The sequence below is a fragment of the Passer domesticus genome, chromosome 23, assembly GCF_036417665.1.
Source record: "Passer domesticus isolate bPasDom1 chromosome 23, bPasDom1.hap1, whole genome shotgun sequence".
NCBI lineage: Eukaryota > Metazoa > Chordata > Aves > Passeriformes > Passeridae > Passer > Passer domesticus.
This window is the reverse complement of record NC_087496.1, coordinates 1,025,323-1,048,958: the sequence shown is the minus strand read 5'-3', so window position 1 is coordinate 1,048,958 and position 23,636 is coordinate 1,025,323. Positions and strand designations below refer to the sequence as shown.

At 43.6% G+C, this 23,636-nt stretch overlaps 1 long non-coding RNA gene across 1 annotated transcript in view; it reads right to left on the bottom strand.

Annotated features, from left to right (window-relative positions):
- LOC135285401 (uncharacterized) overlaps positions 1–23,385 on the bottom strand; it is a 32,110-nt gene extending 8,725 nt beyond the window's left edge. Inside the window, exons 1-2 of the long non-coding RNA XR_010350254.1 lie at positions 22,983–23,385; positions 3,857–3,924 (exon numbers count right to left, since the gene is read on the bottom strand). This is a non-coding gene — a long non-coding RNA (uncharacterized LOC135285401). The remainder of the gene's footprint in view (positions 1–3,856; positions 3,925–22,982) is intronic.
- Between the last annotated feature and the right edge of the window lie 251 nt (positions 23,386–23,636).

The window sequence follows — 23,636 nt, the reverse complement described above, 5'->3', positions numbered from 1 at the left end:
CTGAAGAAACCTTTTTTAATTGTCATGAGAACAAACCAAACACTGCAGAACAGTTACCCACCTTCATTGCTTGAGTTCTTTTAGATCTTTTTTTTTCATTTTTTAAGCTGTAATTCCCAGTTAGGTGTGTAGGTGAAGGATGCAGCCAAGGTAAGGGCAGTGCTTGCTGACAGCTCTCAGTCACTGCTGAAGCATCAGGTACTTTACATGAAATAAGGAGATTCTTGCCTCAAAGTTTTCATATAAAAGGCAATTTGTAAGGGTGAAGTTATTCCATCTGAGGATATTAGAAAGTTGGCAATAACAAGTAGATTCTGTTGCTTAATTTTTTGGCAACTAGGAGCCTGGGAGATGTGACCAACATGCTGTGAATTCGTCTCGTTTTCTCCCTTTTTTCCTAGTTTTGATGAGCTTATCTGTCCTATGTACCATAACAGCAAGGAAATGGATTTTGATTTGTATGGGATTTGCTTGCCTCATTTGTATGAAGGCAGAAATGAATAATGAAAGCTTTAGCTCTGTAAAACAGAGCATTCTGCTCCTCCAGTATGATGGGGTTTTTATGTATCAAACAGGCCTTAATGTCAAACATGGGCAGTGCCTCTTAATTTGCAAGAGACCCACAGCCTTTTGTAAGACAGGCTCTTTGTGGTAGGAATTCTGTTGGAACCTGGGAATCTGGGGCCTGTTTCTCCATAGCACTACTTTTGTTGATGTAGAATAACTACATTTTCTTTGATTTCATCAACCTGGAGTGCTCCTTGCATGTTTTTAGCACTGGCTTGGTCCTCTAGACAAAAACCACAACCTTAGAGCTCTGTCATGTCAAATGTTTCTTAGCAGGAGCAAGCAGTCTGAGAAATTTAAACAAGATGTGGACTTCTCTTAACAGCCGGTTAAATACTGGCTGAACGTCTTCCCAGATATCTGACTGCTGCTGCCAGGGGCCATGGGCTGGTGTGCAGCCTGAACCAAATCCTGCAGAACTGCTGACTTGAGCCTGAGCATGGAGAAGGTCTGGCATCTTAGAAGCTCTTAATTAACAGCACCTTTCATGCCATTCATTAGTTTCTTATTCAGGAGGAATTGGGGTATGAAACAAAGCTGAAGGTTCCAAGCGGTGGTTGCCTCTACAGCTGAAGTTACAGCAGGGGCATCCTTAGCCTTCTGAGCTGAGAAGTAAATTCTTTCCTGGGGCTTTTGCAGCAATTTGGGGCAATACAAGCCCAGACTTTGGTTAACACTTTTATTGCTGACTGGCTGCCACATTGTCACTCTGACAGTGTTGTCTTTCAGGTCCAAGCACTTCCAGAACTCTGCTCTTTGTATAGCAGAAGACTGGCCTTTGATGGAAATAACCTGATTCTCCTTTGTTTAAGCAATAAAATGAGTGTATGGGGAAAAATCTCACCCCAGTTCTGCTTCAGGTCTCTTCCAAAGTTTGGCATAAATGTTGAAGCAGGATATTTCTCATTTTATCATGATGAAACTCCAGATCTTGATGGTTTTATACATGCTTAAGGTTTTCTTCCAGTCTTGCTACCATAGCTTTGACTGATTTAAGTTGGTCTGGAGTTTCTGCCTTCAATAAAATGCAGTAAGTTACACTTGGTAAAATTTTAGTCCTTAATTGCTGTGTGATTTTTGCCTGACAATAGCAGGTAACTCAGTCTCGGCAGTCTGTGGTCTAGCAACCTGTGAAACCTTGGGTATGACCTTGCAAGGTGTAGCATTTAAAGCACTGCTGTGGAGTGCAGTGGTGGGGATTGATCCAGTCTGATGGTCTGTGGGCTTGGAAGGAAAAGGAGAGCAGCAAGCCATGAAGTACACCTGCTTCTTATAAATCAGCACACTAGAAACACAGTTTAATGGTATAGTCGAGAGGAATAAAGAGAAAATAGGCCTTGCTGCAATTGTCTGGATATTTGGACTCTGTTCCTAAATGTGTTACTAACTCCTGTGAAACCCAAAAGTGCTTTCAAACACTGTGTGCTTGAGATTTCCCATTTACAGAGACACTGGCAATGGTGTAAGACTTAATTAATGACGAAGAACACTGCATTGCTTTGAGAGCTGCTGGGAAAAAAGGGCAAGTCTCACCATTAATATTGTTATTAGTATTGTTCCATCTTTAATCTGTAAGATTATATAAATCTAGGCAGATGCCTTAAAGCATTGTGTGCAAAGGAAAGCCCTCTAAAGGAACAAATTCCATTTTTCTTTGTCTTGGACTAAAATATTATAATTGTACATGAAGATAGGACAGCTATTTCTGAAAAGGAGGTACAAAAGGGTAGGAAAGAAGCTAGTGCAGCACTAGAAAGAGATGGGTGACAGCTTCATCCAAACTGATAGTGAAACAGAAATTATTCCCAAACTGGCCTTTTGAAACTATGCCATAAACACTTAGACATTAAGGGTCTGTGACAATGGCTGTTGTTCCCTGAATGCAAATGTAATATCCTGAAGTCTGAGATATTAGCACTTACTGCTCTTCTGTTTTTAGCCTGTAAGTCTCAAAGGTGTTTTAAGCATCAGCTGGACACACAAACTCATTTGCCTTTTTCAGGCAATATTATCCAACTGATCCGTAAACTCTGTTGCAGAGGCTGGAAGTCTTGACTTGACTGTTTCTGTGGGAATTGGAGATTAGGGCTCCTGTGGGGATTCTACAGGGTACTTTTAACCTAATGTGGACATGATGAACAGAATTATACCAGTGATTAATGGAACTATAAAAGAGAAGTATTAAACCTTGCTGCCGCATAATATTATGAGTTACCTATATATATTCTCCTTTCCTTAATCCCTCTCCAGGGCCTCATACAGAACTTTTTAGGCTCTTTCTTGGGCTGCCACCATTTGTTGCATTGCACTACAACAGCTGTGACATATCTGCTGCATTTTGATGAAATTACTGGAACTGGAATCACCAGTGGTGCAATTATTCCTTATACAGATGATTTAATTACAGCAGTGTGATGTTACAGGGTTAATTAATTGTTGCTTATTAAGTGCTTTGAGACCTTTGAATGAGAGATGCTATGTATGTGCAAGGGATGATTATTAGTTATTAACAGCAATGCTCCCAGCTATTTGGAGGGTTAAACTAATTTTGTTTCATTGTTAAATATTAAATTTGCAGTCTAGTCAGATGTATGGCACATTTCAGGTTGCAAGTGAAAAGCCAAGTATATACTTAGGTAGTGATGCACTGTGCCAAATTTGGCTTGTGGGAGTGGTTCCCATCAGTTCCTGTTGGAACAGAAAAGAGGTGGAAATGCAGCAGGTTGCAGAAACTGGAGGAGGGGATGGTGTGGGAGAGATTTCTAAGACTTCAGTAAAATCAGTAGGTAGTGGAAGAATTTGCATGAATATTGAGGTACAGGCTCTAATTAAATGATTTAGCCACAGTTATTGAACATTGTACAGATGTTCAATGGCTTCAGAGCCACCTTCTCCTTTTGAGGCTTTTTCCTCAAAATTTTCTCCACCAGCAGCAGCTGTAGACTTGTCTGAGCCCATGGACAATGTATCTGTGTGGAAAATCAGGCTGCCTAAGCTCTGGTATTTATCCTGGCACTTAGGCTGCAGTGCTATGTCTAGAGAGACATTTCATCGGTTCTCAAAATTTAATAACTCAGTGTGCCAAAATATGAGCTGTTCGATTACTGGAATTCTTTTACGCATTTCAGAGAGATCTCTCTTCCCTTTGCTCCTTCTTGTTACACTTATTCTTTCTTATATTGAGGAATAAACTTATTTACTGATGAGAGAGGAGGAAGAAACAGACTTTTGTCCTCATGTTGCTTCCCATGAAGGAGCACAAATTGCCTTTTAAAGCTTGTTTCCTTACCTGGAAGTTCAGTACTTGTCTCCACCCCAGAGATGAGCCCACTGACCGGAGGCGTTTGTGTGAAGGTTCTGCAGTGCCTCAGAGAGGAAGGAGGAAAACACAAAATGAGTTCTGTGAATCCTGTGCCAAGCAAAAATGACTGACATCATTAAAATTGAAATCTGTCTCTAGGAAATTACCATGGACATGGATAAGTAGCAGCTCTTCAGGGTGCTGACCCATCACACAGGGGAGAATTGGGGAAGGTGTGAATAGAGGTGCCTTGAAACATCCCCTGAGCTGGGGAATCAGGGCAGTGGGGCTGGCAAGGGTGTGAAATATGTATGCCCACAGCTCCTGCTGAATTGCACTGGAGGGGCTGCTCAAACATGGATCTAGGTAGGAGAGAACCAAAGGAGTTGCCACTGGGTAGAATGCAGGGAATCCCTGCAGCATATTTCTAAATTCTTGAACTGTCTAAACCAACCTCTAGATAGAGCTGGAGCCCTACAATAGAGTGTCTCCAACTCCTGCACACCTAAGGTCTTTGGTTTGTGATTTTCAGTCTTTGTCCAAGTCCCTGTGACAAGAACAGTGTTTGTCTTGCCAGCAAGATGCAGAACTGCCACTTTTCTGCTCAGGTATTCTGTGCAGCACATTCTGAGCACCATGAGTCACTCTGCATGGGTGGGCTGTGAGCTGCATGCTTAATGCCTCCCGAGTTCCTGCAAGCCTTAGTCTTGCTCTGCTGGTGCTGTAGGAATGAGCTTCACATACCCAATGGATACGTTCAGGAGTCCTGAATGCAGAACTGCCTGATCGGAGCTGCTGCAGAATACCCAGAAACCCAGAAAAGTGTGTGTGGTCTTTTGTCCAAGTTCTGCTTGGATAAAATCTCCTGGAAGGAGAAACAACAGCAACAACAACAAAATATTCCCATATATCTGAGAGCCCTAGATGGAAGCACAGCTTTGGGGGATTTATTTGGGGTTTTTTGGTTGGGTTTTTTTGTTTTTCATCACTGTGCTGTGCAGTGTCCAGTTTAGGTCTGAATTGTGTCATCTAAGTGAGACAATTTTTAAGAAGTGTGCAAGACTGTCTAACAATTAACTGGCATTATCCTCTAGGAAGTTTTCACCAGTTTTAATGGACCTAGACCTCTTTCCATTCTCAATGAGCAAATATCTGGGTCTGTTTTCCAGCTTGATGGCTTCGGGGAGCTTAATTTTGTATGAACTGGCTTTATTATATTGGTTTTATTTATTAATTTATTATTTATTTTTATGCAATGTCTTTACTTCCAGAGAGTGGAGATGTCTGTGAGTGTAAAACCCTTTCCACTTGCAGGAACTAGCTGTGTATACGTGTGTGGGACACAAGGAGGATTCAGCAAGTCTGATCACAGAAACTTCCTGGGGTGAAGCCTTTTACTGTTTCTCTGTACAACAGCTGGTTCTGCTGGGTATGACTAGGATTTGAGATACTCCTGCAATGCTCATGATGATAATAAAAATAACCCACACATCATTAAGTGAATCGAGGAAAAATCCACCAAAGTTACAGTTAAATCTTTATCTATTCTAATGGTGAAGGTAGGGATTTCTAGCTTCAAAAGCAGGAGTAGGGAGAAAAGGCAATTAGGGCAAATTCCATTGAATTCCTAGTTATCTTGGGCTGTTCTGTAGTATGAGATATTGCAAATGCTGTAGCAAGGAGAGATGTGCCTTTGTCTCAGTTACTGCAACAGCTCAGAAATGCAAATGCTTTCTATGCTGCAATTGTTTTGACTCTGGAGAATTGTTCTCTTCCCTGTGTTCTGCCTCTTTTGGACTCTGATTGCCTGTCAGCCAAGGAATACTTCTAGGCAGAGACAAAGGGGAATGGCTTGGTGCCCATCTTTGTGGCTGAAAGACTATTTTATTAAATCTTTCTGGACAGTGCATTTCAATTTCTGTTGCTCCAGGGCTCTGGAATCTGAGCCACTCAGAGAAAAAGGCCTCCTGCTCCTCGAGGTGCCAGGAGTGATCTGAGGGGAAATGAGAGTGGTGGCCAAGGCTTGTGTCCCAGGATTCAGCCACTGATTTTCTCACTGTGGGGGTGTTCAGAGACACAGAAATCCCTGTCGGGAGATGCTGAGTGGGTCACATGAGTCACCAGAGAAACACAGCCTCAAAAGACAAGGAGGAAAAGCAAATTGGTTTTCTATGGATGAGTTACCACAATGACTTACTAAAGATAATCTATAAAATTTGCAGGATTTGGTTTACTATTTTATTCATGAAACCATTCTTTTAATATTCAGCTCTTGCTCATGGGGTGGAAGGGATGGGGAAAGCATCTGCAGCATTATTAGTGTGAAAGGATCCTTTAGCAAGGTGTTGTGGAAGTCAGTTGTCTCCCTCCTGCTTGAGCCAGCCCCTCCACCCCAATGTCTTTATACCCCTACTTAGTCAGCAGGTTCTAAAACAGATGAAAGCACACAGCCCTAAAAATGCTGACTTCTCAAAGCACCTTGTCAGTCAGACACTCGGGAACAGAAGTATGAGCAACACATTCCTCATAGTAGACTTTAATCTCCTTCTAAAGCCAAACATGTAAAAGGGAAAATAATTTACAAACAGTGATGCTAAAATTAAAAACTTAGAAGAAATAATTCCTTATTCAACCTGAAGTGGTTGGCATACAGAAGAAAAAGGAAAAAAGCAAAACCAGTCTAGTTTTCCCTTTTCTGAATATATTACTTTTTTTAAAGCTTGCATAAATCAGCCTGGTGTATTAACCTTCCAGAGTGGTGAATGGAGTGCAACCTGCAACCTGGTTTTTGTGTCTCACTCCACTTGAGAGCCTTTGCAAACAGGTCACATGTCTCACAGTTTAGTATTCCTGGGCAGAACAAACTGTCAGCCCTTTACAGCTGGAATGGAAATAGGTCTTGAGGAATGGTTTCTGGTACTGTTTTCTCCAGGAGTCCCACTGGCATTCCCAGTGATAATACCATGCTGCTTCTTCTATTTTCCATTCCATAAGCTGCTCAAATCTCCTTGGCCTGGGTTTAGGCAGTCTGGCAGCTCAATGGTGGAGCAGAGGGGAGACCTAAGGCTGCACAGCCTGAACTGGCTTCCCAGGAGTGCTTGGAATCTTTATTTGTATGTGGGACACTCAGCTTTCTGGATTTATTCCACATGAACTAGAGTTTGGCACGTCCAGCTGAAGAGAGAAGTAAAAGAACCTGGTTATCGTTGATTTAATGTCCAAACATTTTCTGCCTTTTAGAAAGTCTCTTTCTGAGTAACTGAGCTCTCTCGTTTCCCAGAGTAGTTTAATTTTAATTGAAGACTCAATTGTACAGTTGTACAGGTACAATTGAGTACAGATAATACAGTAATATTCAATGAAAAAGAGCTTTATCAAAGCAGAACAGAACAATATTGTGGGGGTTTTTCTATTTTATTTGCTTTTGTTTTGCCAGTTGTCTGAGGCACTAGGTTTTGCGTTTCCTGCTGCTGCTCTTCACCCAGTGGGTCAGGGCTGTCTATGAACCACTAAAGGATGAGTCAAGAACACTCTCTTATCTCTCTGCCTTCAGTGGGAGCTTGTCTTTGATGCATCTTAGCTGAATAGGAAAAAATAATGCATATTCACTATGGAACATTGCAGCCCAAGCCAGAAAAGGAGCCCAGTAAAAACCCAAACAATAAACCCCTTCTTTGAAATTCACTGATGTTTCCTACCTTCATAACTGCTTGAAGCACCAAAGCTTTTAAAATCTTGTTTAGAGAAGGCAGTAATAGCACCTGATTCTTCCGATAATGCTTCTTTAAACTGTTTTCCTGTTTTCAATACAAAATCTTGGGGTCCTGTACAATGCAAGGTCAGCATTCTTCCCTGTTTCAGAACTGAGGAGATTGAGACACAGGCTAACTAATGCAAGATCACACAGTGATCACAAAGACAGCTACAAGATGTCCTGCTTTTGAGCTAATTGATGTAATCTGAAATTAATATTATTTTCCACAACTGTCCTGGTGTGGGAACTCCAGCCTGCATTGCTGTATTAATAGAGGAGCTGGGTTTTCCTGTTTTTATGGCAAAAATGAGTCTGGGAGATCCTGTGGATCTTTGGGGATGGCAGAGAGCACTCTTTGTAAGAATAAAGCCTTGTCTCACTGCTTTCCCTGGGTGACCTGAGGCAGATTCTGCTCAGGAGCTCCAAAAGAAGGCAGGGCATGAGCCCCTGATACAGAGCTTAGGATGCTAGAAACCAGCTCTTGCTCTGGGCCTCTGAAAAATTGCAGAGGGACTGTCAGGAATGGAGGAATGGCTGGTGTGCAGGGAAGAGGGAGCTGGAATGGTGGGGGAGAATGAGAAGGAAGAGGGCAAGAAACATATGTGAGCACAAGACGTTCAAAGACATTCTTTGGCTTCTTCTGCCTCCTGTGCTGGCTCAGCCAGTGCTGGGGCCTTGAAGACACCTCTTAATCTACATTTCCTTTTCCTCTTTCACTGGGAATGGAAGAATCATGTGCAGCTGACCCTGCTCGCCCCCTCCTTCCCTCTCCATTTCCTTTCCCAGCAGCGTCTCTCTGGGATACGCAGCCATCTGGCTGTTTATTGCAGCATGAGCTGAACTCTTAGATGTATCCTTTGGAATTTGGTTCTGGTTTAGTGATTTCTCTGTCATTCCTTTGCATTTTCCATATGTCTCGCTCATGCCCCCGGAGCCACTGCTGTGTGAGTGCACTCTATCCTTTTATATCCCATGTACTTTAATGTTTCCTCTTTGCCCCAGAACTTTTCAACATCCTTATTTGGTTTCTATTATTTTTATTTTATTTTTTTCTCACGTTTCTCTGCTTCCTGTTAGCACAGGGAGCACCATCCCACTCTGAAACACTGAGCTGAGGGTAGGCATCAGCCTCCCTCCAGCTCTAATCCCATCCACCCTGGGTCAAGACGGTGACCTCACAGCATTGCTGGAGGCAAAAAGGGAAGGTGCAAACGATTACAGAGGAAGTTCAGCTTTAAAAGCTTTTAAAGTTCAGCACTGGGATAATCAGCAAGACTTCTTAGCCCTCTCCCTTTGTGCTATGAATAAAATGCACAGTACAGTCTGCTTAACTCCTTCACTGCCAGCGGCAAAGTTGTTGGTAAAGAAACAGAGAAACAAAAAGGAGCATCTTCCATGAAAAATCCATCTGTTCTACACTGGTAAGAGAGCACGAGATACAGGGAGTATAACGATGAAATAGAAATCTGTCCTGGGTACTTTCATACTCCTTTCCTCTTCCAGCATTTGTCACAAGAGAATGTTAGCTATACAGCTGCTGCAAATTGATTTTTGATGGATTTCTCATGAAAGAAGGGATTGATATTGAGAATGAAATCTTCATTTGTGTCTGGTGGTGAGATAAATTATGACTGAACCTTTCTCTCCTCTCACAGATTAATTATCTGATTCTTAGGGGTGTCCTGTGCAGGGCTAAGAGCTGGGTTGTATTATCCTTGTGGGTCCTTTCCCGCTTATATTCTATGATTCTGTTATAGTGTTGTTCTGGGCTCTTCCAGGGTGTAAGAGTTTTTCCTTTTAATTTCATTCCTCTTGCTGTAAGAGTGAACTTGCCGTAGTTGCTTCCTTGTGCTGGACACCATCAGGGCAGGGCAGAAGGTGAAGCTGATGCTCCTGTGCCATCACAAGTGTTCCATGTGACGAGAGGCCCCGAGGGCTGGTATGCTGGGAGCTATGCCGAGGAGGTTGAATTGCCACTGACAACTTAACAGTGGCAAAGGATATGGAATAATTAAACAACTGTGTCTCATTGCAGCTCATGACAGCTTCCAGATGCTGTTGAAAGTGATTCCAGATGTGTTCTTTGGAACCTTTGGCTGTTGAGAGTACCCATGTCTTGGGAGGGTGAGAGCACATCCTCTTCCCAAGATGCACGTGGCATCCCTGCCTTTCTCCCTTAGACATGAGAGGTCAGCAGCACTTACAAATACACCCACAGGGCAAAACATTTCCCTGTCCCTCCAGTGCCTCTGTCGTTCCGAGAGCTCACAGATGTGCACAGCTGTGCAGTTGAGCAGGGCACAAAGGCTGTCTCTGCCTGTCACCTCTAAAGCCTCTTCCTTGGGCCCACTGTGTCCCACAGTGGAGACATGAGACCAAAGCGACCTTAGTGGTTCTCTTGTCTAGAAGCACAAGGCAGGAGTTTCTCCGGGTTAGCCGCATATCCTTGGTTTTCCTGGCCTGATACCTCCCCCTGCTGTTCCCTGTCGTTTTGACACTCGGCATCCAGCCCCATCCCAGCTCTCCTACACTGCTGCTGGTAACGCTGGTAATTCCAGAGCTGAGCTCGGACGCTGGCGTGGCAGGAGAGCAGAGGCGGGACAGTGGGTGAGGCGCACGGAGCAGGAGAGTGTCTTTAAAGGGAGATCGTGGGCTTGGCTTTCTGAACGAGCTCCGCGTGGGGAAGGACTCAGAAGTCAGAGGGGCTCAGGTCTGGCAGCTCCAAACTCGGGAGCTGAAGGTCCCTCTGGTACTGGCTGCAAGCACTTCTGTTTCCTCACCTTTAGGACAACACTACCTCCCCATCTCCTCTTAGTGCTGGGTCTAAGTGATTTCTTAAGCTTTGTACATCTATTTGTTTTCTTTTTTTTTTTTTAATGATAGTTTATGCTACGGTGTCATTAAAATTCTTTTGTCCTTCCCAGCATGAATGCTTCTAGGCTGAGACTGCTTTATATTTTAGTGGTTTTAAAGTAACAAATATAATGAGTTCTATAATTATAGGAGAATATAGGGAGGAAGAGGAGTGTTATTGGTGCTCATTCCAGCCCCTTCACTGCACCATGCAAACCACCCAGTATGAAGCAGGCAGGCAGCTTTCCCAAGGCATGTGCAGGGTAACAGTATTCTGTCTGACTTCTGCCCAGGACGTGGCAGGGGAGGAAAGGGTCTTCATCATCTCTGAGGGTGCCCCAGAGAAAAGGAATAACATTAGATCTTGGTGAAAGGGACCATTTTTATTGCACAGGGATTCAATTCAACATCCTGCACAAAGGATGTTTATCCCAACTGGGTACCAGCCTAGTAGAAGCACTTTAAAAAACCCCAACTAAATACACTACAAAACAAAATAACAAGTAGAAGTATTACAAATAAAATGCCAAACAGCCCTTAGATGCTAGAGCTGAATGCATTCAGATTAAATATAAAACTTTGATGTTGCAGTGGCATACCTCAGCAGACTTGTGAATTCTGTGTTACAGGTGCCATCACATGAAGGCTTTGTGGATGGTTTTCTAAAGATGCTGTTTCACCAGAATTACCAACCAGAGCAGTGCATTGAGCCAGTGGATTACTTTATGGTACGTGCCTCAATTCCATGAATGTGCTGCCATTGCTCGGTAGGAGGGTGACTGGAAAAAGGAATGAGAAGGCTGGGCTGAGAAGGTTCAAAACACATGGTCTGTACTTCTGTCCATGGAGTGGCTGATGGTTGTTCCATGAGCCTGGGTAGCCCTGTCTGTGGACATTTGTTTAGAAACACAGTTACACCAGTAACACTACAGTGCAGGTCAGTTACAATGGAATTGGCTCTAATGGTTTCCTTTTCAGCTCAAATGTATGGCTATAAACTGACCTGTCCTCCCAAACCCTAAATCAGCCTGTGCCCAGCCAATGTTTTCCAGTGCTTTTAGGAATATCATACTTTGACTGATGGAAATCAAACAGAGCTGAGTCCTGTGTGGACTAAATTGGAGGGAAGACCATTATTGTCTTCCCTACTTTCTGGGACACAAGAATGTGACTCATGAGGCTGTTCCTGTCTGTGATGAAGAACTATCCAGAAACATGGATATTCGGGATAGTCCTGATATTCCTGATAGGCAGGAACTGAGGATAAGGCTGGTAGTGACTTAGGAACAGAAGGAAGGAATGACCTAGATTTAGGCAAGATGGTTTCTATAACAAGTATAAAATACTTATCCCAGGCTCATTCCCTAGTCTTCTATTCCCCAATTTTTTATGGTGTTTTCTATCCAACACTGTTACTGTGAGCCTATTGCTCCCCAAGTGTTTTCATAACTCCTTTGAGCAGAAGGATGCAGACTTTGGCTGTGATTTTATTTGGTTCAGCTGGTGAGCCTGTCCTTGGCTTGTCAGGAGAGAAGGAGAAATGCTCTATTTAGATGAGCAAAGCTCCTGCAGGGAAGGACTATGACACAAGACATCTGGTTACACTTGGAACGCTGCCGTGAAAATCACTCTTATTTCCCTAGACAAATCTCATCCTTCATCTTTGCCTTCAATTCCCCACATGTAAAAAAAAAAGGATAATGCTGCCTGATCTGTGAGTGCTGGAGAATGAGCTACACAACTACTTGCAGGGCACTCAAAGACTGTGGAAACAAGCTTGAAGAAAAGCCAACCAATAAAGAGAGTGATGAAGAGCACAGGCCAGTATAGACCATTCTTTGGCCGTGGTACAGCTCAGTATTAATGACTCATGGTCTCGTGCAGTGTGAAACAACACCTTGGTTTCTGATAGAACAATAGTTTTGTGTTGCATTCTGCATCCAGTGTTCCCAGAAATGTACAAGGAAAGGCAGTTTTATGTTTTATACGTTTGCTTTTCAACCTTCAGAAAGATTTAAGGGGGTTCTATTTCAAATCTGCAGCAAAGCCAGTATTTCTTCCTGAAGATTAGTAATTAGATCCTGTGGCAGCACTTAAATATTTTGGTGATGGGTCCTTTAGAAACATCTTAGATTAGATAGTCAGATAGGAATGCACGATAATAAACTGAGCAGACAGGGCCATGTGCTGAGTTACTTGTTATCACTTCAATCCAGGCTGAATTACGTGAACACACTAACACTAAAAAGACAGAAAAGTAAAGTGGGCTTCTTAAAAATAATGCTATTTTTTGCTCTCCATAATTGATTATATACACTTGTTACACTAGAACAATCCAGAAGACAGGACAAGGAATATGTTATTTTTTCCTTTCCTGTCTTTTGCTGAATTCCTAAAAAATTGCAGCTTTGAATATATACTCTGAAAGTGTAAATTATGTTATATTAAAAACTTTGTAAATGGTCCCTCCGTGAAATAGCAGTTCTGATGGCAGTGAGGCAGGCTATGTTTCAATGGATGCTAGTGGGAGCTCTGCTGCCTTCAAACACAGGATTTGACACTTGTAGAGGGGAACCTGATCCCAGAAAGGCCCCGCGGGATGCCGTTCACAGTTATGATTAGAAATGTCCCAGGAATGTGTGGGGAAGGATGAGTGCACAGCCTGCCTGAGGTAGTGCCAGCATGGTCTGCAGCTCTCTCCGGAGGAGCCAGATGGCATCGTCTCTTTTTCCCAGTGATTTTGATTCGATAAGGTTGCCTTTTCCATGTGCTCCACAGTCACAGCTCCCTCAGTCTGACTGCAGAGGACCTGGGAGAAGGGGAACATCTGACTCAAATCTTTGCTGTGGGATTCTCTCAGGATTTTCTGCCGACCCCACTCCCCAGTTCTGGCATCCAACACCGTGCTGCAGCACTCCAACAGCACAGGGACACCACACTGGACCTTCTCAGCCTGACAGCCAAATTTCCACTCCCATCTTTTTCCAGGCTCTCTGGCAGCTAATGAATCTTTACAAGAGGTTTTCCTTCCTTTTGCCAGTGTAATAAATTTAAAGCCTTGAGATCACTGTACAAAGACCTAACAACACTGCAGCAATAAAAATGTAGTTGTGAGGGCTAAATCAGCCAACAAGTTACTGGCTGAGTATAATTTCTTTGACTATTTGTCATTACTTCCCTATATGCTTTAATTACTTTTTTCCTTGGCATGCAGACTTTGTGATTTGCCTGACATATTTACCTTTGAGCTTTATTCAGAATGAACCCTAACCCAGTCATGGATTAATTGAAATTACATATTTTTAATTTAAATCCTGTTTTTAAAAGAAACTTGCAACTGCAAATTTTGCCAGAAGGTGGAACTGAAACTCCATCTCCCAGCAGCTGCTCCAGCACGACTGACAGGAATGCACTTAAAAGCCTTGGATTCAGTTAGTCCTTTCCCTCTTTCTCTCGAGGCAGCTGCTGGAAAGAACTCTGTCTAACATTCCGAGTGGATTAATTATTCTGTTAGATCCATTTCACCGAAATCCAATGATCTAGACATCATATCAGGTCTGAAGGGACTTTTAGTACTCATTTAAAATCATGAAGATTTTATTATTACAGATACTGCCTGAAAGCTTTTTTTGTTCAGTCTTTTAGCACTTTAGTTTCTCAGCAGTCAGAGTTTATCAGGCAGAGATGTGACTATTTCTAGTAACAGAACTCAGGGAGCTGGTAGTTTTAGCAGAGTGTCAGTACATTTTGCAATGAATTATTGGGTCATATTATTCAGTGAGAGCTCATTCCAGAGGCATTGATCAAGATGCAGACCCTGCATATGAGGTTGTTCCTTTTCATCTGTATACAGAATTCTCCAGAGAGCTGTCAAAGCAGAGAACAGCAACAAAAAAGGTGTGCCACAACTTTCCTGAGGTCACAGTGCAAGTGGCAAGTGGCACAGCAAGAATTGCATCTGTCTCCTGAAACAGAGTTCTTTGCAGACAGCACTGTGCCTTCACAGGGCACAGCAATTAAATTAATTAATTGTTCAGTTTAGCAGCAGATCCATTATCCCTCCTGTTTTTTACTTCTCTCTCCCCTCCCTTCACCCAGAATCTCAAACCACAGCCAATTCAGTACCTCTTTTTGGGGAAGATGAGTGCTCAGAGAGACTCACAGCCTTAAATGTAATGGAAACATTTACTAATGAATGAGTCCTCGTTATGCGCGTTACAAGGAAACACTTAATTGACAGTGGCCACCAGATAACAGGGTTTAATTAATAAATCTATGTGGCGTCACATACACCACAGGAAGGGATTACAGGGGTTAAAGTGTCTGTCTGGTGGACTTTTATGGAGGAGTTGTGTTGCCTGTCTTTTAACATGAATAACCCACGTGTCTGTGACCTAACACTTGCAAAGGGAGGGTCAGTTTGTTCTGAGAACACAGCAGCCCCGTCTGAATGTTTGAACATGGCATCTGAAGCACACCAAAGGCACATTTGTTTTCTTGCCTCTCCAGCCAGCATCTGGATTCCTATGCTGCTGTCTATTCTACTGCACACATGGCCCTGAGTTGGACAAACAGGCTTCTCAAACTCAGCAGTTAATGACCGGGTCATTAGTGCCTCAGACAGGCTGTCAGCAGCCACTCCCCTATGGGAGCACGCTCCCAAAATGGGGACTTGGTAACTGTATTGATAAGCTAATGAAGCTCTGCTGACCTTCCCCTACTAATACAGGGACTCCTTACCCAGTGGGGAACAAGGCTCTGGAGATCCCACTGCAGTCTGTTAGGGACTATGGATTACTGTCACTCTGACCTGCAAGCTGTTCTCCACGTTTGCTGTGTGATGTGAAAAGGTCACAGGGAGTCCAGGACTCCTGGTCAGTCTGGTTTTTGGTAACACTGGCAGGTTCCATGCCAATGGCAGGGGCTGGAACAAGGTGAGCTTTAAGGTCCCTTCCAACCCAAGCTATTCTGTGAGTCTGTGATTGTCATCGTCTTCTATTTGCATGCTCATTTTAGAGTTGAAAGTGTTTGTTTATGACACACATTCACAACCACCACCAGCCCAGGAACACTCACCTTTACCCACTATGCTCCTGCTCGGATGCACATCACCCCAAGAAATCCCTGCAGAGGGGTCAGAAAGCAGCAGCTGCCCATGTGAACCTTTGCCCATTGCTGTACCTCCCAATATCGGCTGGCCAAGCCCTGTGGAACCAAACAGAACCAGCCCCACTTATCCCAGCCCATGGGCCAGGCAGCACATCTCCTGTTACTCGTGTGTGCAGAATAACAACTGGGCAAGAGGGGAATAAAGGCTCTCTGCCTGAAGTGGTGTCTCAGACCCAGAGAGCCCTTTGGGACATGGCAGAGTTGTTTGTTCTCCTACACACAGGAGCATCTTGGAGAATGTGGCCATACCAGTTCTGCTGAGAACAATTAGGGACAGAAAACTCTTTAACCTGCTCTTTGCCTTCCCAGCAATCAGTTGTGGCTTACCAGTACAACGCCAGTCACCACCCTTTGCCTGAATGAAGACGTCATTGTCATGCCTTTAGTATAGATATATTAAAAATAAATTAAAATCCACACTAAGTTGAAAGGAGCAACTTTTCTCAAGGATGCAGGTCTTTATTGTTAACCAGTTACTTTTTCAACCAAGAAAACAGTTGGCCCATGGAGACCTAATTAGCTGGTAATTATTCTCAAACTTTGCCTTATCTGGGTCACAAGACAGATCTTTATCCTCTATCAGTAAGATCCCATTGCAGGCAATGGAACAGGAATCATCTGTAAAACTGGATCCTGTTCACAATCCCAATATTCTGGAACAATGGGGGTTTTCACACTCAGGTCTGCAGAAACATCTCACTGCAATTACTTTATTACTATTAATCACTATCAGGCTATGAAGGAGTAGCAATAAGTTTAAAAGAAACATGGCTTACTATGAAAAATTGTGTATTTTGATTTATTCTCTAGCTGCAGCTGAATCATTTCTTTCTGCTCTCTTAGTAGGAGACTTTCCATAAGCCTTGACCTTTGTTCCATGTGTTAATATACATACCTACTGAAATGCTTCTATATTAATATTCTTCTAGACATAGAGCTACATCTGTGGTAAACCATGATTTTCTTTAATACACAAAGTACAGAATAGGACACAGAGATGGATTAAGACTAAGGAGTCTCCAAGTGCTCCCCGACCCCTGTAGCTTATAAGGAGATTTTCTGCCTACACCAGGGATCATAGCTGATGAATATAAAATTTTGTGTGAGCTAGAAAGACTTCAGAAACTGTTAGAACATTCTTTTTTCTTTCAGTGCTAAAAATACATTAATGGGAAATTTAGAATTGAGAAAAAAGAGCTCTGTATAATAAAGAATGATCTATAGTAATATGCCCTCACTATAAGAGTTCAGACCTTTTTTTCTTCATGGCATCCATCTAGGCCAACATTGTGCAACTATAACCTATATAAACTTGTTTTACATTAGCCTTGCCTATTTTAACAGTTGAAACACTTTGTTTTCAAGTGCTGAGATTAACATTGAGCTATTAACACAATAAAAGCAGCAACCATAGCTATTACAGCTCTCTTAGACTGTCCTGTCCCCTTCTTACAGTGCAGAAGGCACTTAGCACAATGATCCCTTGTTATTGCTTGCAGGTGGAAGTGCAAGGACTTGGACATCTTATGAAAAGGGGAAGATGAACTTTCCTTCTGTTTATTTATCTTTTTTTTCTTCTCTTCCTTATAGCTGGAAGACTTTCACAGCAGAACATGAAGTCCTGACTGGGGAAGGAAGGTGTTACCCCAAAATGACAGCATAAAATGGAGCTAAGCCATGAAAAATTTAAATGTAAAATATTAGTGCAGTTAAGTAGGAGCATCTCTGGAATATGGAGAAATGTTAATGGCAGATTGGTGGCAGACAGGGAGCAGGAACAAGCTTTCAGGCTGAGTCTAGGGACCTTTCTTTTCTGTCTTAAGGATACTCTGCAGTTGCTGCTGTTTTTTCCTCTAGCAGGAAAGTGGAACTTTATCTACCCTGGGAAATCTTTGAAATGGGTGGAAGGCAAATGAGAACAATTCTGCCTTGCAAGCAGACACGATGAGGATCTGTGCAGTCTGTGTTAAGCCCCGAGTGAAAGACACTGCTCAGTTATCAGCTGAGACAGCCCCGAGGCTCCCAGCAGCTGTAAGATCCATGGCAGTAAGGATTGAAGTCTTTCAGAATGCCATTGGAAAAGGACTGGTGAGAGCAGGCAAGGAAATAGGTAATGGTGAGAAGAAAAACAGCTCAGGATCAAGCATAAAGCTGAGACTATGAGCAGAAAGATGGGACAACTGTGTTAAGGGACTAGGGGGTGCTCCTTAAATAAGGGGATTGGACACACTGGGCACATATACCAGTTGTTTGATGTGCTACTCCCCCCTTGCACTGATAACACATTGAAAGCTCTGGGGCTTAACTATTGGCACCAGGGTCTTAACAGCTACGTGTATTTGAACATCCCAATTACAGGGAATGGCAATGGAATTAGAGCTGATTCCTCCCTGTTCTTCACTGGCTGGTTTGTCTCATCTGGAGGCTGAGGTCAGGGCCTGTCTCTGCATGGAGCTGGGATTACTCAAAAATCTCTGTCTGCGTTGCAGGGAAAGGAAGTGAGGCACAGCCTGGAGCTGAGCAGTGGCAAAACCTGATGGATTGCAGATTCCTGCAGGTGCCTCAGTGCTGTTAAGCAATCTAGAGTGTGACAGATTTGCTTCCAGAGTAGCACTGGTACAGCCAGGTCGTTCTTCAGGGTCAAACCTTTTAGTCCAGGGTTGCTCTGAAGGTTTCAGTGTTCTGAGCAGTTCTGACTGAGGTGGGCCTGAAGAAGCTGAGTGCTCTGCAGGCAGCCCCACTGTCAATGCAGAATGTCCTCTGCAACATTCCCTAACCCCTGGAGCTGGGTGCTGCCTCCCAGCTGATGTTGAAATACCCAACTGCAGCAACACAGGCAGCAAATCCTTCTGGGAATGGCACAGTTCTCCAGCTCTGGTGATGAAATTGATTCCTGAGCTCTTACACAGCTAAGGATTCTATGACTTTGTGGAAGGTTGAGGAATGACACAGAGCATCATAGGGAGCCAAACTAGGCACTTTAAATAGGAGAGAGACTTCTCCGTGTTTCAAGCCCCAAACCCTGCCTTGGCTGACTTCCACACACACAGTTGGTCCTCTGCCTCCTCCTCAGGAGGGTAAATTTGTTTAGAAGGAATTAATCTATTTATAGGCTCTTCATCTCTGTCCTTCCCTTAGCATTAGGCAAAGAAAATCCTGGCCTTACCTGTGGATGCAGGAATGCTACAGTTAATTTTGGTATGCTCTGTTATTTATTGAGTCCCAGAGCCCCTGTTTCTCCTTGTTTGTCCTTGTATTAATTAAACACAAGTTTATCTGCAGCAGCACAACACCTGGTAAGTGAAGAGCAAGTCCTGGACTGCTCCAGCATACTGGGATAACTGGGCTTCTGGCTGGCAGCTCCTGGCTCTCTGCAGCCTGTCAGGAGGGGAAACTTGAGCAATTCCTGTAGGACACTCAGCCACTGGGCTCTCTGGAAATGGGGGTCCTGGTTTCTTTTGGATGACTCTACAAAGATCTATCTGCAGGTTTGGATTGGGGAGCCCAAAATGATGAAGGCTGTCTAGAAACCATTAATAAAGATCAGAATGTGATGGCATCAATAACTCCCTTTGGGCTTCCTGCAGGCTGAGATAGTGGCAGATTGTCAAAATTACTTAACGTCCTGGAACACCACCCATTCCAGTATGAATAGGTTTCTTGTGTACAACTCACATGATCCTGTGTTTTCCTGGTGTCTCTATGGAGACTGGAGACATTCTTCTGATCTATTGGTTGGGGATCTTTGCTGCTTTCAGGTAAATTGTGTTTAGAAAAAAAAGAAAGCAGAGATAATCCTGAATAATGAATAAAGCATCAGTCACAGAACACCAAAACATCGTGGCTGTTTTGTAGAAGGAGTTGCAAATATTTTGATTTTTTTCCTTTTTAACACACTACCAGCTTGGCAGAAATTTAGCAAGACTTGTGCAAAAATAATTGGCCTTAGGCAAAGCTGGATGAAGCATTCACATGTGGATCCTCATCCAAATGAGGCTGGAGCATGGATTAAAGAGTGAAGTAGTGTTAGATTTGGGAAGCCTTCCCTGCCAAAAATTGGGGGTGTTTTTTGAAAGATGTTCCAATTCCAAACACTTTCATTCTCATGAGATTAGATACTTCCCTTCACAATTGGCTCCAGTCCCTCTAGGAAAATGAGTTAAATGAGATTGTTGTTACCTTGGCCATATTAAAATAGTTGTCTCTGTTTTCACTGGCATCTCGGAGAGGACAGCAATGTGGGTAGGAGGAGGATGATGGTTGGGCACTTCCTTGCCTTTAAGGGTAGATTGTCACAGCAGTGTGGAATTCATTGCAGAAAGGGGAAGAACACAGTTTATTGTCCCAGGAATATTTGGGATGACAAGTAGGGGACCAGGTGCTTCTGTCTTGCCCAAACTGGACCCTCACGTGGCACAGAATGTTCCTTTGCATTCCTGGTTGCCACTCCTAAGCTTCTTAGCCCTAGTTTATAAGTCCAGAATCTAGCCTCTTAGCTATAGCCTGGAAAAACAAATCCCACTTGCTGAAAGATGGGCTCTGTTCCTTGGCATAGCCTCTGGTGTACGTGGTGTCTGTGCAACTCCCAGAAAATCAGAGCCACCCCATAAATATCTCTCTAGATGCCTTCAGTTCTGCCAGTGGTTCTGTCTCAGGATTCATAGTGACTTATTCCTTCTGGTTTAGTTCCTTGGTGCCCGGTGTAGTGGCACAGCAATGCCCTGGGAGCTCCTGGAAATACTCCAACTCTAGTGCCAGAGTCTGGTTGCAGCGTTTTGGAAGCAACAGGTAGGAAGGGGACGTGGCTCAGGTGTTGTGTGTCCTGTAAAGAAGTAACTTGGAAAAAAATTAACACACTGTCTCACAGCCCCCGGTGTGCTGTAGGGAAAAAATGAGGTCACAGAGGAAAATTCTGGGATTTCAATTCTGCTCTGCCTGGAAAGGACGTGATGGTGAGTGCGATCTGGTTTCTGTCCCAAGCACTACCAGAGGGGAAACTTTGCCTCAGTTTCTCTGCATGTAAATCTGAGGCTATATCTAGGTCTCCTTTTAAAGAGGTTTTGTGAATGTGTAATGAACTTTATGGTTTGTAAGTTCTGAGCCTGCTATCAGCACTGATAAAAATGGTTATTAGCTGTACTATTGCTTTAAATCAGAGCATCTTAACTAATTTGGGGACTGGCCAGTGGCTCCAGTCACATGATGAGTACCCTTATACTCTATTTCTAGATGATTCAAAGTTGGCTCTAGGCAAGGGAGATTAGGTTTAAGGCTTGAGGCAGAGCAGGAAATAAAACAAAAGTGTCCCAATTGATAGTTCAGCTTTCAGTATAATTTTATTGAAGAAAGTAACTCAAGCTTTGGTTTATTCTGAGCATGTCAGGGACACCTTTGCAGTGCTGCTGCCCTAAGCCCAGGGCTGTCCATTAAGGGACAAAACTGGAGCCAGGAATGGTTTGTAACCACACAAATGCTGCAGCATCACAGTGGGGGGATAGGGACTCGGAGGGGAATCAGCTGGACTCAGAGTGAGGTCTGGTGACACACAAAGAGGTTGCAGACAGATTGAAGGTGACAGGGGAAATAATGTAATTGAGGATTTGAGACAAGCTCCATAGCTTTGGGGACTGAAAAAAGAATTCTAATGAAACTGCTGGACTTGGAGCAGTCATATTCCATAGTCACTTAGGCCAGGAGTGAAATTTGGTTGTAAAGATAAGCTGGGAGCAAAGAGCCCCCCTAAATGTGATGGGAGTGTGTGAGCTTGTACAGTTGCTGCTCTTCAATTTCTGTTTCCTTGGCTACTCAGAGGTATCATCTCATAATCTGCAAAAGGGCCACGGTAAAGTTAGGGTCAACAAAGACTTTAGTTTCTTTTCCATCCTCTGTCTTTACAAGGCTCTGCAGGAGGGCGGGAAGAGACCTTGCTCAGAGATGTCTTTCTCTCAATGACCTTTTCTGTCAGGGGAATGCACAGGACTGAGTGGCTCACTTAGCCACCCATCAGGTGGGTTTTCCTTCTATGTGCATGTGTTGGATGTTTTACACTCTCCCTGGCTTAAAAAAAATCTTCCTGGGCAATGCCCTTTACTCTGGCATGGGGCAGATACTAGAAACTCGCTTTATTTATGTGAGGCAGATGCTGAGATCTTTTACTCAAAGGGATTTTTATGCACTGAGACCTTTCATGCTGAGAGGACAAAGTGTCTGGATTCCCTGGAGCAAAGCATTGGCCCAAATTGTGCCTTCCTCTTTCTAGCCACACATTTGATTTTTCTATACTGGATCAAGTATCAAGCCCAATATAATGCTGAAAAAGGCATACAGTTGAGATCAGAGTGTTGGTGTTTAGCAGGATTGATTATGTCTGTACAGATCTGTTTTCAAAGGTGGTTGCATTTCACTGGAAAAGGGACTTTTCTAGTGATTAAAAATGGTAATGTCAGGGGCTTGTGAAAGGTATCTTTGCCCTTTCAATATAGAAACAGGAATTCAGACTAAGAGCCAAGGCACTTTCAGACTTTGGCACTTTAGTTCATCCTGCCCATTCTGTCAAAATAGGTTTGCATTTTAAATTACTGTGGAAACTGGAAGCTGAAAACCCAACAGACAGAATTCTTCTCTTCAGGCAAACAATTCCAGTGTGCTCGGCAATGTACAAATGCAGCAGCAAAGTGATCACAACCAGCTGACTCTGTCCTTAGCAGAGCCACTTGGGTTCTACCTAAATCACAAATTTAGTAATACAGCAGCCACTTAATTCCTCTTCCCTTAATCACTGTCTCTCATGGTAATGTTTGTGCTGGGACTAAACAAGTCAACTCGAAGGTTTTTCATTTTCCCAAGGTGTACCGCACATGTGGGGCTCTGGAACTGCACACAAAAGGCCCGGCAGCACAAACTGACTCCAAATTAAAACTAGTTGTCTCCAGAAACCCAAGTTTAGAGAGTGTGCTGCCATATCTCTTCTGATTGAACAGAACTGCCCACCTGGACAATCTATTTCCAGCTCTCTGGTGCTGGGCTGACCTCCTTGCTTTTCCTTAGAAATTACTTGTTACTGACTGACAGACTCACAGCAGTTCTATTTTCCTCAATTCTGATTGCAAAAATGCTTTAGTCAGTAACAAGAGGATCGTGTCCCTTGGATTAATTCCCTCTTGGAATAGGGCAGAAATCCTGGTCCCTGGCTGCCTGGCTGCCATTTGTGGCATGCAGGTGCCAGACTGTGTCAAATCTCCTGCCCTCCAAACCTTCCCGAATGCTCCTTTCACTTCCCAGCCTCCCAGCCGGTCCCAGCTTTCAACCACAAGAGAAACCTCAGGGAGAAGCACTTACCAGCAAGGCTGTCCTACATGGGAAGAGTCCTGGGGCTCCAACAGCTGCTCGGGATTTGAGTCCCCTTGGCAGATGTTCGCTATTCCAGCCACTTCATTAATTTTGGAAACAAAACCCCTGATTATTCCTGACCAAAGCACCCCCTTTTTGATTGACAGCCAGTGTGTGTTTCATCCGACATAACCCACCATATTGCTCTGGCCACTTACTTTTAAAAAATGATTAATAAAAAAATAAAGTTTCTAGAGCTGTGTTAGTGTGGGCTAATCCCACCTGCCAGTTCATCTGCTTGGGCTCAGGTGAGGGCATCACATTTCTAGAGTGTGGACAGAAGTGCCAGCCACACACCTCTGGATATTCAGCCCTTCAGATGTGAGAAAGAAACATTTAAAGACAAGCAGAGTCTCTTGTCCCGTGAGTTTGAAAAGCCCACAGTTTGCTTCCCCTCTTGATTTCTGGGCTGGATCTAGTCAAGCTCCTGGAATACTCTTCAGGAAACATTCCTCTGCTGTGTTGTGTCAGGCTTTTCAAAGGCAAGAAAAGCAGGATAAATTTGAAGTGGGGGTAGGGTGGGCTGCGGCTCCTGGCCGGACCCCGAGGAAACATAAGCAGTAAAATGCCATTTGCTGCTGCTTTGGGGCTTAAATCAGTGCC